The 18090-nt window shown below is 35.5% G+C and overlaps 1 pseudogene; it reads left to right on the forward strand.

The window, feature by feature from the left end:
* The first annotated feature begins 696 nt into the window (after positions 1 to 696).
* LOC122803277 lies at positions 697 to 1819 on the forward strand (annotated as a pseudogene).
* The last annotated feature ends 16271 nt before the right edge of the window (positions 1820 to 18090 follow it).

The following is an 18090-nucleotide window of genomic DNA, read 5'->3' on the forward strand; positions in this document are numbered from 1 at the left end:
TGTCCAGGGTTTATTTAAAATTAAATCTGTTTGTCTCAACAGTCTGCCTCTAACTTGATTTATAATGCTGCATAAATTAAATTTCTTATCAGTTAATTATGCAAGATTACAAACTCACTATATCTCTTTATTGTCTTGGAGTTTAGTTACATAGGGATCTATAGATTCTTGATCCCTTAGATTTTTGGCAAAGAATAAATGTCTTCTACATTGATCATTAAAATTTGGTTGGTGATGTGCTTGAAACAGGTCTCTCATCAATGCTAATGTGCCATTTTTCCTGTTTTAGCTTGGAAAGTATAAAATACTTGTATTGTGTCCTCACTTGTTATATAAAGAAATATTGCTCACTGGACTTTTCCAAGTTTCTTTACAGTTCCACTCTCACAAAGATACAATACAAACTTTCATATACAATGTCACTCATTTTTTTAACAGGTTAATATGCTGTTTTAGTAAAATTGTAATACTGATGTTGAAGTTGTTGACAATAAAAAAACTGGTAGTTCAGCATTCTTTTATATCTATATCTATCGATATAGATATGTATACATCCTATCTATCTCTATGATTATATATACAGATAGAACAGCAGTGGGAGGAGGGGTATGCACTTTTGTTTGAATTATTTTTATGTTTTTCTTAATGGCATTTTTTTTTTTGCAGTTTAAAAATAATTTATATTTGAAAAGCGGTATGTTTCTGAACAACGTGATCAGTGTTAACATTTTGACTTCTGTTACTGACACCACAGATGAAACTTTAAGACCCGCAGTTCCACCATCAGTGGAACTGGGATTAACAGTAGTTTATATAATTCTTTATTTGGTTATGTTCCTGTTCGTTTTCTTGCAGCTGTGATTGATTTTGCACTATAAGCATAAGAGGTTCGGTTATCAGACTGTGTTTTTGTTTCTTTGTCTATTCTGGGCTGCGCTGAGGACCATACTTTTTTCATTTTATTTCAATAATTGTGTCCAGGCCAACCAACTGCAACCTTTTCCTTATTGGTTGCTGTATTGTTTCCCAGTTTGTTTGCAGTTCTTCACTCTATGTCTGCCTAATCTTTATTTTACACAGGTTACATTTAAAGCCAAAGACAAATATTCACCTGAACTCAACAAATGCAAGATTCCTCTACATTTAGTGTTTATGCTGGCCAGTCTGCTTTTTGCTGTTGTGAATTTTACTTGTGCAATGCTTGTTCAAGGAGATGCGCCAGAAAGTCAGCTAAAATAGACAGTGCCGGCCAGTGTGCTAATCAATGGCAGCCTCTTTGTTCTCTGTGCCATATCGCTCGCTGTTTGCATTTTCAAAATTTCAAAGATGTCCTCTGCAAATGTCTACCTCGAATCAAAGGGCACATCTGTGTGTCAGGCTACAACTGTGGAAGCTGCAGTTATTTTGCTGTATATTTCAAGGGCTTGCCATAATTTGGATGTGGTCACCATGTCTCCTGAAAACAGACTCCTTTTAACAATGGATAGTGCAATGTATCTGATCAGGCTGATGTGGAAAAGATAAGTGATCGGGCATATGTTGTGTTTGAATTATTCTTTCCTTCTGGGAGCTTTTGCTAACAAGCTTGGTAGTATTATTTTTTCGTGTTCGGAGGTCAAAATCTGAGTACTGGCGGTATGGTCAACAGTCATTGCTTCAGTTCCAGGGTCTACTTTTTTGACAATCCAAGATGATATGACAGTGATGATGACTTATCAAGAAGCACTGGCTCAAGAGGAGATAGAGGAAGTGTATTGTCCTCCACCCCACAACCCCACAGGGCACAAATTGCTATGGAACAATTCGCAGGAATAGCAGTTTTAATATATATATATATATAGATATATAGATATATATATATATATATATATATATATATATATATATATATATATATATATATATATATATATATATATATATATATATATATATATATATATATATAGAGAGAGAGAGAGAGAGAGAGAGAGAGACACACACACACACACACACACACACACACACACACACACACACACACACACACACACACACACACACACACACACACACACACACACACAGACACACACACACATATAAATATGTATATATGGGTCCCCTTCATATGATCAAACTTTCAAAAGAGACCGAGACCATATGATCGAACTTTTGAAAGTTCAAACTTCCCTAACAGAAATCTCCATACAGCATGAAACGGGAAGATTTCCCTTTTCTGCACTGTAGTGCAATCTTGCAGTTGGTATATATAAATAGCAGGGGATCGGGTCCATCTCATTTTTATGAACTTTCGATATTCCGAATATTGATGGAATTCTTGGTTTATCCAATTTAAATAGTTCTATGTATTTAAAAATGGATAAACCATGAATTCTCTCAATATTTGGAATACTGAAAATTCATAAAAATGAGATGGATCCACCCTTAAGGCTGATAGTTCCTGCTGAGGGGACAAAGACACTACCTTTAGCAAAATATGTTGACATGAAGCTTAAGAAATTATAGTTAAAAAGGAAAATGATTTTGAGGGATTCTTGGGACTTCTTAAGGGAAATGAAAAATTAATTATATAGTGAAAGCATTATTTTTGTCACAGTAGATGTAGTCGACCTATTTTCTAGTATTCCACATGCTGAAGGTATGCAAATGTTAGAAGAAGTTATATTTCAGGATGGTGAACTCACAAATAACAAGCAATTGGTTAGCCTAAACCTTATGGACTTTATTTTAAAATATAATTTCATTTATTTTAAAGGAGAATTTTCCAACAAATACAGGTAGTGGCAATAGGAGTGGCATGTTCCCCGACTTATGCTAAGCTCATTTTGGCAAAATGGAAAGAAAAATACATATGCTTGTCTATTTATTCAAGTTGTTGGACACTCTACAGAAGTTTTCTGGATGATATATGTATTATATGGATAGCTTCCCTTGATAAATTGCAAGAATTTATAGCTTTTTTGAGTAACACAACTACATTTTTGGAATTTACCCACAACTTCTTCCACAAATGATTACATTATTTGGAAGTAGAAATTCATAAAAAGAATAATAAATTAAATTCAAAAATCTTTAGAAAAAACACATTTTCCAATAATTACCTACATTTCGGCAGCACACAACCCTTTCATTATAAAAGGAATATAGTAAAGGGACAATACGTGTGTGCAAGCAGAATGATCTCTGAGGATGATGATTTTGTGGTAGAAAGTAATTTATTGGAGATATTATTAAAAAGGTAATTGTCTTGATAACAAGTGACCATCAAAATAGCTTTCTTGAACAGACCCTTTCTTCTATATCTATTGAGTATTGATTCATAACTCTTAGACAAGCCCTTGCCTGGTTATCAGGCTATTCCTTGCAAAGCTGCCCCGTGCAATCATTTCTAATACCTCCTCGGCAATGTGAGATAAATGTCTTTGTTTTTTTTTTCCATTATGTTTTTATAACATATGTACTCCTCCTGTGATTATTGCATAAAGTTTGACAGGTGAGGCTAAACAGGAAGATATAAAAGAAAGAAATGTTGAAAGTCAGTGTGGTAGATAATCAGCATTTCTGTCGGGATAATCTGCCAACAATTGAATCAATTTATTTAGTTTGATTGGGGAGTGAGAATGATTGTAATTGACCCTGACTTCTTGCTGTACTAAATCTGTGGCCATGAAAAGGCTGCTTACTCCTCACTGGGGTATTCTGCAGCAAAGCCTGGTTACTCTCCACAATAATGAGAGGCATTGCTTTATGTGGTATGGGCTGCCTTAACCTAGTACCTAACTGATGGATGATCTTTGCCACAAGCAGAACATAAATGGTTAAATTTATAAGAAGCCCAAGGGCACCTCCCATAGTTAAAGGCCTAACAAGAGTTTTCTTCAGTCTGACTTCTAATAAGCACTTTATTCTCAGAGTTATTGGGCTTATCCAACATGACACTCAGCCAAATGAACAGGTGCATTTGCTCCCTGAGCAATTTGTCTGAATCCTTTAATTTTCTAAATCTATGATTGTAGGATGACTGAGCAGATCCCCTTTAATATGGTGAGCATCTATGATGGCCAAAAAATAGGCAAGAAATAGCAGTAAATGGTTGGGAACCTTTTCCATGGCAATGCCAATAAACACCACAAAGCTTAAAGACCACATGTTCAAATCCTAGACACCACCTTGTCTGACAATCTTTTACTGATGACTTTATACCCACAGTTACCAGTGTTCGTATTCAGTATCCATTATAAAATGCCAAGCATACAGGTACTGTGTCACATTCCACTTTTCCATGCGTCTCTTATATAACATGACCCATAATTGCTCTAAATAATTCCAAACAATAAATGCCAGTGACAATCATGACAATTCCTAACTTGTCATTAAAACATCATTAACCACTGCTTGTAATATTAAACATATGCTTCTAAAATGAAGACATTATTTTTGTATGCAGAACTTTCTTGTATCTTAAAACTATGTTATTGACATTTCTGTAATGCAACTATATAGTGAGATTATTTTTTTTTTATTTTTAGTCATTCGGGGTTACTCATAAAAGTTCTTTGAAAACAAGTCCTTTATACAAATCATACCCTAGTCAATAAAGGATACTTAAGAAAAGGAGTTTATCCTCCCATTTTTCTAGCCTTAGCATTCATTCTACTTACAAAAATCATTATTTGTAAAAAGAAAGAAAATAAAAAAAATAAAAAAGGCTACTCCCAGCTCCACTTTTGCAAAAATTGTCCAGCAACCCTGCCATTTCAACTGATCTGTCTTTTGCAGTTTTCATGTAGAACACTTTTTGGCTAACTGAATGAATTTAGTTCACCAGTTTCTTGGGGATGTCCATGTTCTGAAGATCACAGCAATGACAGACAAACTTTCCTTGTCCTTATTAAAGAGTCCCAGACAATTAAACTTTTTGATGGAGTCAAACCTAACAGCCAGAATCAGATGTCTTCCATCTCTGACAACTGCCTTCTCATAGATGGGCAAAAATAGATCAAATGCAAAAAATGTGCTTCTTCTACATGGAACCACCAGTATGTCAGCAATGTGACCCATTCTCATTTGAATAATAAAAGTACTGCCGCATATGAGTCATGAATGTCATCACCAACCATAACGTTCTTATGTGAATGGAGGGTCATAATTCTCTGCCATATATTTTATTCTACTACAGAATGTAACATATTTCTTTAGTTCTCTCTTATAGTGTCTATGTGTTTCTCCTGCATGCAGTTTCTTTCTTTGTAGAGTGTTCTGATTGTAACCCCCCATATGCCTCTAATACCTATAGTTTCTGCATATGCTGGAGTATCTGATTTGTTCATATCATTTAATATTCTGCCTTAAAATATGTATGCCCTTACATATTAGATCTAAGTGAGTTATAGTCCTTAATAGAATCCCTTCCTAAATTCCTTACATCCTTTAATAATAATAATAATAATAATAATAATAATAATAATAATAATATTAAACAGAACTTCATTCCCTAACCCATTCTGGCAAAAAAAAAAAAAACTGTCTGTCTTCAATATGGACTGATGTCGTTCCCCATATTTATCTCCAGAAAATTCCTTTCATGTATGTTACTTTGTATTCCAGAAGCCTGTTTTCTATACATTACACCCAGGCTCTTGGGTTTCCAACCTTAGTATCCTTAGATTTAAGACTGGTTTCTGAAACTATGATTTATTTCATAACAAGAAAATTATTTTAGGGAGCATGCACATTTTTAATATTTGAACTTTACTGAGAAAAAGGAAATCCTTTATCAAGCTCAGTGTTTTATCTCATAACCCATTGCAGACCAGATTAGCATTAACATCTATAAATAAAGTCGGTTTATGTGTTATGGTTATCCTCAGAGAGATGGATTTACATACTCTTTTTTTAATCTATTTTTAATCTGTTTTGAGAAGATTCCAATGCAGTCCTTGCTGCATTTGATAAAGGAAATATTTGAATTGTATGTTCATTGAGTTCTAAGCCTGAGATACTTTCCAATATGGCATATAACAATATCATAATATCAAGGTACAGATCAGATAACCAATAAGGCAGTCAGTAGCAAACCATGTGTAGATTAAATGGTCCCCATAATATTTTGAGTTTACAAATGCAATATGATCATATTAAAGTATTAAATAAAGACTTTGACAGCTATAATGAACAGGAGAAGAGATGGAGGGCATCCCTGCCTCAATACCCGTAATCAGTGCTTTGAAATATATAAAACATCCTTTTGCAAAAACTGTTGTTATATAGGGCTATGATTGCACACAGTGAGTCTTGTCCTTTTTTGATTTAAAAAACAGTACATTGGATAGATTAGAATCTCTGAGAAAGTCTCCCTTTTTTACTTTCAGTGAAGAGATATAATAAAGGAAAAGCCAGCTCTTACTTGTTCACCAATCCAACCCTGGTGCTCCACACTGCATCAGCCATTCAATGGCTACAGTGCTCTTCCCATTCATTATTTCTTTAGTCATTTTTTCTGCCACTTCTGACGTGACATTTTGGTAATGTTAATGGAATTACCATGTGTATTAGTTTTGTCCTGCTCAACATATCCAAACTGAACTTGTCCCCATATTCTTTAGGAAATAAATTATTTATCTGGACTGGATCTGTGACAAATACTAATTCACTATACTTTACTGCTAATATTGACATTTTTTTTGGCTTATTCTCTCAGCTTGTATGCAACAAAATGTTCTTTGTCCAATAGAAGCATTTGAACCTTTCTCATTTCTCATCAATAATTCCTTAGTGTAGAGTTCATATTGAGTTTTCCTCTTAGATAATCTTTCCTAAGATATATTTGTTTCTACATATTTGAACTGCGTACACATCCATCAGTTATTATCTTTTTTGCATCCCACATTTTTTTCTAATCACTTGTTTTACTTATGCTGTAACAAATGTGCTAAGCCTCAACTGTTTAACTTAAAGCAATCCCAATTCAAAACTGTTGATTCATTTTCTTAAGAAGGGTCTTCCCACTGTGATTTTATCCTATGCTTATTATTTCTCTAGACTGATTGATTTTCAGTATAAGACAATCCAACCTGCAGGCTGGCAGAGTGAGTAACCTTTTAAAACCCAGGGCTGCATGGCCAAAACAAATGGAAAGGAGAATTTCTAGTTATTTACTATCGTTTCAAGAAAAGTTGAAGATCCAAAATGAATAGTTTAAGATAAATGATGAGTACAGAGATTTGCCTCAATGTTTTGTATAAAAATGGCACAGACTGGGAAAAGAGAACATCTTCAAAAATGCATCTTGATAGCAGAGATCCATGAGAGTACTCATTTAAATGGCTGTGATAATATTATAATAAGAATCTGGCTTTATTGTTGTTGAAGTTGAAGAGATTGTCATTTTGACTTTTCAGACCTCCTTTCTGTTTTGTGTACCAAATGTTATATAAGTAGATATGTCATTTTTACTTAAGACTTTTGGTATTATATTATTTAATAAACTAAATACTCCATTGGGTATGCATGAGAATGTGTTATTGCAAAAGTAGAAGATTCTTGGAAAAATGTCAAATTGTTATTGATTTTTTTCAAGAAGGTTAACTAGAAATGTAGACCAGTCATGAAGATAACTTTTAATTTTATTATTAATTTGACTCATATTGATGTATGTAAATGAAGTTAAATCAAACCTAAACTTAACCACTGAATAATTCAATTCTTCAAGCAAATATTTAATTTCTGGGGATAAGATGGAAATTTTGCATCCACCAGTGTTGTCTACGGCAAACAAAATTTAATTTTCTACATTAAATATATCATCTTCCTTTATTCCTCAGCAACTTGAAGAATTGTGGTTACTGATTCCCTGAGAGGGCAAGTACTTTAAATGCAATGTCCTCTGTAGATGACATATTTTTTTTCAAATAACTGCAGTTTATATAAGTGTAATTTTTATGGAAGGGTGGTACCAAGGGACATGCTTGTCATTTACCAGTTAAAATTCTAATTGGAGAGGAGATGTTCCCATTTATTGCCATGCATGTTTATTTCAGACTATTACGTCTATAATATATTTTTCCAGGAGATGTACCATTATGAAGTTATGTATATATACACACACACACACATATATTTTATATATATATATATATATATATATATATATATATATATATATATATATATATATATATATATATATATATATATATATATATGGGTCTACCAGAAAACACCAACATGCAAAAACACTGACAACGAAATCACCAACACCACAAAACCGAAAGTTCAAAAACACAAAACTTCACATGCCCGACAAACTACAATCCTGAGAGTCAACAAACAAAACAAATCCCCTGTCCAAAAAGCACACACACAACACAAGCACACCAAAAACCTTACAAACCTACACTAAACCATACAAACACAACTATCTATGCACTAACCTTAACCCAAACCCTAACCCTAAGGTTCGTCGCTATCGCACACTCATCTAACCCGCACCCTAACCCTAACTCACTTAACCCACCCCTAACCCTAAAGTCTGTCACTATTGCACATTCACCTGACCCGTGCCCTAACCCTAACTCACTTAATCCACCCCTAACCATAAAGTCCGTCACTATCGCACACTTACCTTACTCACTCCCTAACCCTAACATCCGTCATTATCGCACACTTACCTTACCCGCACCCTAACCCTGCCGTCCATCACTACCACATATTTACACACTAGTGCTCATTTGACATGTCGGTGTTGTCAGTGTCAGGATTTTTAACTGTTGGTCATCTCCGTTGTCAATCTTCCGGTGTCGGTGTTCTCATCTTCCACGTTTCCAGCTGTCAGCGTTATCAGGTAGACCCATATATATATCTTTATATATATATATATATATATATATATATATATATATATATATATATATATATCTACATACATATATATATATAGGTATAGATGGGTCTACTTCAAAACATCTAAAACCCATAACATCTAATTTCATAACATTGAGAACAGAACATCTAAAACCAAAAACATCTAAAACCCATAACACCAAATTTCATAACATCTAACACTACAAATCACAAGAAAATAGCATGCCCTCCACATATAATGACACCAAACTAACAAGCACACCTTTTACAGCATTTCTGCTTTTCACTTATATATTTATATTTGAAAGGATTGTATATGTGTGCAACAACAGCGAATTGATGTATGCCTGTGTTTTAACTTTGATAGATGTTTATGTGTTGTATATATTATTGGTATGCATATTTTTTGAATGTAACTTCTGACTTATTAACATCAGCCAATATTTTAGTATTTTTATTGCTGCTAATAATTCTTTACTCTCATTTCGATGAGGTATATGACAGAGTTTTATACAGGGCTTTACTATTCATTTTTGAATGTGATGTTGTCCCTTTATATTTTGAAAGTTGAGATGATTAGTCTAATGTCCTGACTGGATGGAGAATAGTATAATAGAAAAGAGGGAAATGCAATGTGGTATCTTGATTTTGGTCTGAAGAAGCTTTATGCGAAAGTGCTTACCAATGTGCACAATAAAGAACAATTTTACTTCAAGGACTGCTTCTGTGGATATATATACTTTTTTGTGAGCTGCTGTTGATATATATATATATATATATATATATATATATATATATATATATATATATATATATATATATATATATATATATGTGTGTGTGTGTATGAAATATGTTTGAGTTCCTACATATGCAATATAGAGGCTTGCATAACCAGCTTGGCTGCAGGATACAATCTAGCACAGATCCACACTCTGTACTGCATACAAGATATATTATTATCTGTTGAATGTCAATACTGGATCATGTTCTCTCCATGGAAGATATTCTTACAACCTCATAATGAACCCTGCATGCTGTTAAGAAATCCCTGGATTTAAGGAATTTAGCAGGAACTCATATATTGTCACAGAGAGGTACACATACACTGTTTGGTATTTATTCCACTGTCATACCCTTTAATGGATATTTTTCATATTGCTACTTGTTCTATAGTTGCTCCAATGAGGGGGGGGATATATATATATATATATATATATATATATATATATATATATATATATATATATATTTGTAAATAAACATCTAAATGAAATGTTAAACATGCAACCTTATATTTGACATATTTTTATGATCTTTGTATGCAGAACAATGAGTCAGATGATTATGTAAGCTTTCTTTCTAGACTAGTAATAAAGTACATTCATATTAGAATCATTATTGTGTTCTTAATATAACACCCAATTTTAATTTTATGGAATACATTGACAATTAATTTTGTATTGTTCATATTCACTACCTCCTCTGCTGCATAGCAGATGTGATCTCACTTAACAAATTCTTTGTATTTCTATATCTGTCTGCTTTTAAGGCTAGTTAGGTGCTTATTTTTAATAGTGGTTTTCCCAAAAGGAAAATATTATTCAATACTAAACAAATATATTTTTGCCAGTTGAATAATCTTTAGATAGATGCTTTTGAAACCAGTCCGATGTCACCTTTGTGGAATGACATTTGTCTGAATTGTCTAATCAGTTTTATTGGACTTCAGGTCAAAGTAGTGGGTAACTGCCGTACATACTAAAGACACTTTTTTCTCCTTTTTTATGTTCAGCAATTTTGAATAACAGGACCATGATCTTCCTTTGATCATGGATTGCATTGAAATCTAATTTGTAGTTCTACAGGTATCAGTTTGAGTTTTTCCTGTGTACAATAGCAGTGTGTCTTTTAAATGTTCTTAAAAAATCTCATAATGGCTATTGTGTTCTGTGTGACATAATTGGAAGTAATTAAATAATTGTTTTAATATGTTTTTTTTTTACAAGTTTTTTTTTTTCCTGATGCATTCTGACCTCCAAACCCTCTCTCAGTCAGTGAGCCTATTTGGACCTCATTTTGTGAGAGATGACCTAAAGGGGTAATCATCCAGGCAGCCATCAGGGGTACTCTGTAGGTTTCCCATTTTTATTTTCTGTACATATCTTATGTGCACTTGGAAAGGTACTGCAAAGGGGTATGCAATGCATTGGCCCCAGAATACACATTCTTCCTTCAGCAAGGGTCCCTCCACCTGTGATTTCTCAAGTGTCTGCTAAGGAGACACCACCACCATAGTGCCTCCCAGTCATACCTCTTAACCTCTTAGTGCAAAAAATCTGCACAAAGACTAGAACAATGGCGAGGGCAAAGGCCCAAAAATAGGGAAAGATTTTAAATATTGTTCTTATAAACTTAGAAAGCTGCTAGAATAACAAGATTCATGTCAACATGGATTTTCTGAAGGATATAAAATCTAAATTCAAATGTATGTCATTATTTAGTGACTTCAGTCCTCAGTGATTTGCCAGAAAACCACAAATTTTATTAGGAAGAGACCAAAAATATGAGGCAAAAGTCTGGACATTTGACAATAAATCTGGAAAGTTGGGAGGTATGCTCCTATTGCATGCACACTCCACCATCCCCAAGGAATGGGTAAGGTGGCCATACCCCATCACTCTGCCCTTGTCTGTCTCCTTCACTAATTGAACTCCTGTCACCTGACTCACACTCATGGCTTCATCCTTTTGCACCATAGACCCAGGCCTACTTATCGTAAAACTTCATCTTATGATTTACCTATACTGTATATTGAATGAATAGGTGATAGTGGGAAAAAAAACATTATCGTCAGTTCAAAAACAAACATTTGTTCTTGTTGAAAAGAAGACAATGATTTTTATTTTTATTTTATTTTACATTTATTTTACATTTGTTAACAGGACTAGTCTAGCTGGATATATTTCCATTTTCAGTAGAGGACCGGGTTGAAAAGCTCCAACAAGATAGATAAATTCAAAATATCTTTTCAAGGTAAATGAAAGGATTAATAAAAAATAGATTAAGATATTTACACTTGAAAAAAACAACAGTAAAAATATTTATACTTAAAAAAGCAACAATAAAAATGTAGCACAGTAAGATTCTTATGGAATTTTTTACATGATGTTAAATTACATTCACTGCCAAAGATATTAACCATGTGTTTCGGTAAGACTACACCTCATATTTGGAGAGGAGTGATTTGTGGTAGCACATCTAATGTTTAGAAAATGGAGGCATGTTTGCTCTGCACTGGACCGGTACGATAACCATACAAACCTTTACTGCAATACAATTAACTAAACGCAGCACTATACTAAACATTATTGTCACACATACTGATCTACATTTCTCCAGCAATGACTGTCTGCATATTGAAAATTACAAGATATTCATGAAGCTTTGCTTTTTAAGCCAACACACTCATTCATCATAACATGAATGTCTTCTTATGTTTAGTGTTTCTAATTTTGTAGTTTGTTTATCAAGTTTTCTTTAGTTAGAATCATTTTAATGTGAGATATATATAGCTAAAAAATGTTGGAAATGAATGGAAAGAAAGGCAGGACTTGAACAATAAAATCATGGTTAAAACTCCTGTATTGCTCCTCATCACACTGGATGTTTTTTTTAATAATACATATTCATATATTTGATATTAAATATGCTAAATACTAGTAACTTTCCCCCTTTTTAGTACTACATGCTAAAGTAGACTTATGGCAGTACTAATGTGATAACTCTGAGCTAACATGAGATTCTGACAGAAAAATAACATGGCGGACCAAACGTGAAGGCTAAAATGAAATGAGTTAAACAAGTGTACTATTATAACAAAAGTAGAATGCTTGACATTGCTGGTTCAATTTCACTGAAGGCTGTAATTAATCCAGCTTTGAGTAATAGGCCAGGATGTAGAGAGACTATGAGGAGAGGGTGGGAATGAATGAATGAATGAATGAACGAATGAATGAATGAATGAATGAATGAATGAATGAATGATGGAAGGACTGAAGACGCCTCTCCTGGGGAAAAGGATGTGATTCAGTGCTGGCACTCCAGCAGTGCGTGAGCTGCATGGGGTGCAGCACAGACTAGGAATGTGTGCTTAAAAGCGTGTGCTGGTTTAAGGTAGTCTCCACAGTGCATGGACTGGACTACAGACATTCTGGGGAAGTATTGCAGGCTCCCTCAGTGACATGGGTATACAGGTTAGCCACAACTGTGAGAGGTTATGGACTTTTTAAAAATGCCCCTGACCTCTGCATCATCAATGATGTGGTTTTCTTAGACAGTATGACTATAAGTACATATGTAGTCCAGAAAAAATATGGAACTGTCCACAGCAATTGAAAGAATTTAAGAAAAGTGAAGGCCCTGGTCTGGTAAGGTGAAATCATACCTAACGATATGCCTCACCTTAGAGAGCAGGGCAGATTGTTAGAAGCATGACAGGGCTCAAAAACAAAATACTTTCATGGCTGTCTGTATTATGTCACCCTACCAATGGCCATAGTCCTGGTTACTGCACAGTTCAGTTTGTCTCTAGAATGATTTATCTTAACAGTCACATTAGCAGGTTAATGCACAGTAAGGTAGAGGGCAAATTAATAAAATGAAAAACATTTGAAGTTACGTAGAGGACTAAAAAACCTAGAGACTTTCATTTCTAACTAATGTTTATTGTTTTTGGGCACCTTTGCCCTGCCATTTACCTTTTATCTTTGGCATACACATTAAATGCATTGTTTCTTTTAAGAAAATATACAACTTATGATATTTGTATTTAAAAAAGAAAAAAAGCATTGGACAAAGAAGAATAAAACATCTTTAAAATGAAAATAAATAAGTAAATTTGAGATTACACTTAACCATACTTGTCCACTAACCATGATGGCATGTGACTAAGGAATATCTTTTAACTTACTTTGTAATTCACAGAACACAGAATGCGAATACTAAAGTGAAGTGTATTGGGTGGCTTTATATGACAGCTTGCCATTTCTAGATGAACTGACAATAGCAGTCTACTTTACTTAAGGTTCATTTGTTTGGAAAGGTTAGCGTGAACAGTGCAGAAACACAATGTGGATTATTATTCTGAGAGTTATGTTCAAAAAGGAAACAAAAACTGGCAAATAATCTGAAGAAGTGCATGCAATAAATTTTTAACAAAATTATAATGAGCAAAGTTTAAGAGCATATTTCTTAAAAATGCATGGAAATTGTAATTTATAAACATAGGGAATTGAGATGTGAAAGCAGATGAAGAAAATAAAGTTATGCTAAGTGTACAAATGCAGTGAACAGGTTGAAAATATGACGTATGAGTGCAGATATAAGTTATGTAACCTTTTGGCATTAAGAGATATACCAACTAAAAAACATATTGCATATGACTAGCAACATTTAATTTGGGCTGTAAAATTGCTCCTGGATGTTATATCACATGATCACAGTGCATACCTTTATCATTCTTATAAGAAAAGCGCAGTCCCAGTCTGAACTGTCTGCAAACAGCTAAAGTTAACTTTGAACCTAACACCACTCTTAAGTATTCAACTGTGGTATCACCTTTATCATTCTTATAAGAAAAGCGCAGTCCGGGTCTGGACTGTCTGCAAACAGCTAAAGTTAACTTTGAGTATGTGTCTTCCTGTTTGAGCCAATATTCATTTTCCCCTGGAGTGCACTCTGCTTTGGCTTGTAAGCACCCCCCCCCACACACACACACACTCATCTTCCATTTTCTCTCTTATTCCCTTCTTTTAGCAAATAGTATCCATAACTGATAAATACTGTGTGTTTGTTAATTTAAACTGAGACCACAGTAGCCTACTGATACAAGGTTATCCTGTTTTTTCACCTGAGAAATGGTTAAGAAATGACTTACAGTTTCAGAGCAGTCCTTGGTCAGTTCTGATTGCTTCTTAAACACAAACTTGTCTTTGCTTTGGCTCATTAGCAGCAGTACAAAATAATTGCCTGCTCACACCCTTGTTCTCCCCCTTCCCTGTTTATTACCTTAAGCCAATCCCAAAGTTAATAAATACTACCTGTGGCAGGCACCATTTTCAAAACTACAACCACCCTTTGAGCACCTCATGCTCGGCTCTGCCATAGAACTTATTAAAACTGCCTGAACTGGGGCACAGCTAACTGATATTTTGTGGAAATACAGGGTACCTACCTGAGTCTACACATTCACTATCATATGCTCTTTTATCAGTTTACTCTGTTACCTGATTGTTTCCAGCCCCCTCATAAGAGCAACTAACAGGGTCTCTACCCACTTCGCTCCCAACCCTGCCCCCTATTACCTCCCACCCCCAGTGGTCCTACCTTTATTATACTCACAGACCCCCTCCCATCTTTCCAATAGCCAACCACGGCACTAAACCCAACACTGCCTCCTCCATCTTCCCACTACTATCACTCCTCCTTAGCTAACATGTACAAGCATACCTTACCTATGCTCACTGCATGCACTCTCCTTGCATATCTTACATCCTACCAAAACTCCATCATTCCCCCACTCAACCACTACCACTGTACTACTACTCACACCACCACTCATGTCTCACCCTCACTCAGCTCCCCTCCCACCAACTCTAGAACCATCCCTATGCACCCCCCTGCATATTCTACCAACTATATTACTCAAATAAAAAGCATCCCTACAACTTAACATAGTAACCCTCCCACCATACCTATTACCCACAGAGCACAATCAAAATGTTTCCCTAATAAACAAACACATTCAAAAACTGAGAAAACTAATAACCTCATGCATATCAAAACTAGCCCTAAGTGGAGACATCCACCCCAACCCTGGCCCTACCATCTCCAACCCCAGTCATCATAATCAGACTAGAAACTACAACTTCTCCCATATTACATCCAATAGAAAGCCAAGTGATTTCCTTCTACCAAGCCTAAATATTAGAAGTATATCCAACAAAGTCCATGAACTCCATGCCACCATAGACTTGTACTCCCCAGATATAGTCATCCTGACAGAAACCTGGCTAAAACCTCACATTACCAGTGAGCAAATCCTCCCTACCGGTTATGGCATACTAAGAGGAGGCCGGCTAAACAAGAAAGATGGCGGTGTAGCTATAATATTTAAACTGCATCTAAACATCCAGATCTTAAAATCATCAACTCCACAAATAGGCAATGAAGAAATTATATATATTAACCTCAAAATAATTCAAAACAAAACCATCAACGTAATTGGATGCTACTTCCCACCTGGCCAATACATCCCTCCACTAGAAATCCTCCTCAGCTGGCCTACCCACCATCTCCCCCAAGAAACTATAATTTTAGGTGATTTCAATATTGACTGGCAATCCTGTTGTGGCAACCATCCAACCCATCATGTAAACCTTCATGGCTTCAGCCAACTAGTCTAGTCACCAACCAGGATAAATAAAAATTCCAGCAAGCACACTACCCTGGATTGGATACTAGTCAGTAAAAGCCCCCAGTCATATATAACAGGCTGCTTACCAGATAGCCTCAGTGATCACTCCCCAACATTCCTACTCAAAGAATAGCTATACCAAGCTAAACTTGCCATCTACCATCAAATAAGTAAAAGACTAAACTTTAACCAACTCACATTCATCTCATCCCTCAAATAATGCACTACCAGTCTGCCCTAGACTCCTCCCAACACATCCTCAAACAATTCTGGTCACCATAAACTCCATCCTCCACCCAGGTAAAGTCAGTACCCCTCCTCCGAAAATATTGCTACCTCATTCAACACACACTTCACACAAACCATACTATCACTAGCTAAACAACACAACCCCCCTTCCCTCCAACCACACCTTCAACTAGTAATCTCCCCACTGCCTTCTCTTTTCCTCCTGTACTTACCTCCAACATAAAAAAACTCTTAACTAAACTTAAGCCCACAAAACTAGAATCAGATAGCCTCCCAAGTGAGTACCTACAAATCGCAGCTGATGCTCTGGCCTACCCAGTATCCATCTTGATTAACCGATCTCTGTCAGAAAGTTACATTCCCACACTATGGAAAGTATCACATATAATTCCCCTCCACAAAAGCAGCCCCTCTACAGAACTAACCATTTACCGCTCAATAATACTAGAAAGATGCATTCACTCTCAGGTCTCAGACTACCTCCTTACTAACAACCTCCTTTCCAATACTCAGCATGGTTTCTGACCAAACCATAGCACCACCACTGCCTTACTCTCATTTACTAACACTATTTTTCAACATAAAAACAATGGCTATCTCTCCTCAGCTACTTTCCTAGACCTATCTAAAGCATTTGACATGGTCCCACACAAACAACTCATCTATGTCCTCAATAACCTATCCTTCTCTCAATCAGTCACCAACTGGTTTCAGAGTTACCTGTCTGACCACCAACAATCCATTGTATGGCAGAATGACAAATCTCCCCAACTACCTTTCTCTATAGGGGCTCCCCAAGGCTCCATCCTTGGACCCCTACTCTTCTCTATTTTCACCAATAATCTAGCCTCTGTCACCAAACATGGCACACTCATAAAATACATAGATGACTCAACCATCATCTGCTCAGCCCAGTCCCTACCCAAACTGCAAAAAGTCACACAGGAAGCCTTTTCCTCTGTTGAAACTTGGTTATCCAATGCCCAATTAATACTCAACCCAAACAAAACTAAACTACTCCTCTTCCAAACAACCAAACATACTCAAAACAACTTTCACTTTAACATCACAGCAAAAGACAACACCACTATACACCCAACAGAACACACCAAATTGCTAGGAGTGGAAATAGACAATAAACTAAAATTTGACATTCACATATCCATGACCATAAAAAAAGTCCACAAAAACTATGAGCATTATATAGAAATAAGCAACTTCTCACCAAAGCAGCAAAGATTTCAGTAGCAAATTCTCACCTTATCTCCACCCTACTTTATGCCTCTCCAATGTATACCAACCTAAGGCAATGCAATCTAAACAAGCTAGAGACCTGCTAGTACAAAATCACCAAATTCGCCACAGGGGCATCCTACCGTAGTCACCACTGTCTCTCACTTGCTGAACTGGGCTGGCTTGAACTCCCCAACCTCCTTCAATGGTATTAACTCTCACTCACCCACAAACTAGTAAACCATCCACTAAATGTCCCATCCCTC

Source organism: Protopterus annectens, chromosome 5.part1 (assembly GCF_019279795.1).
Source record: "Protopterus annectens isolate FY-2018-M chromosome 5.part1, PAN1.0, whole genome shotgun sequence".
Lineage (NCBI taxonomy): Eukaryota > Metazoa > Chordata > Ceratodontiformes > Protopteridae > Protopterus > Protopterus annectens.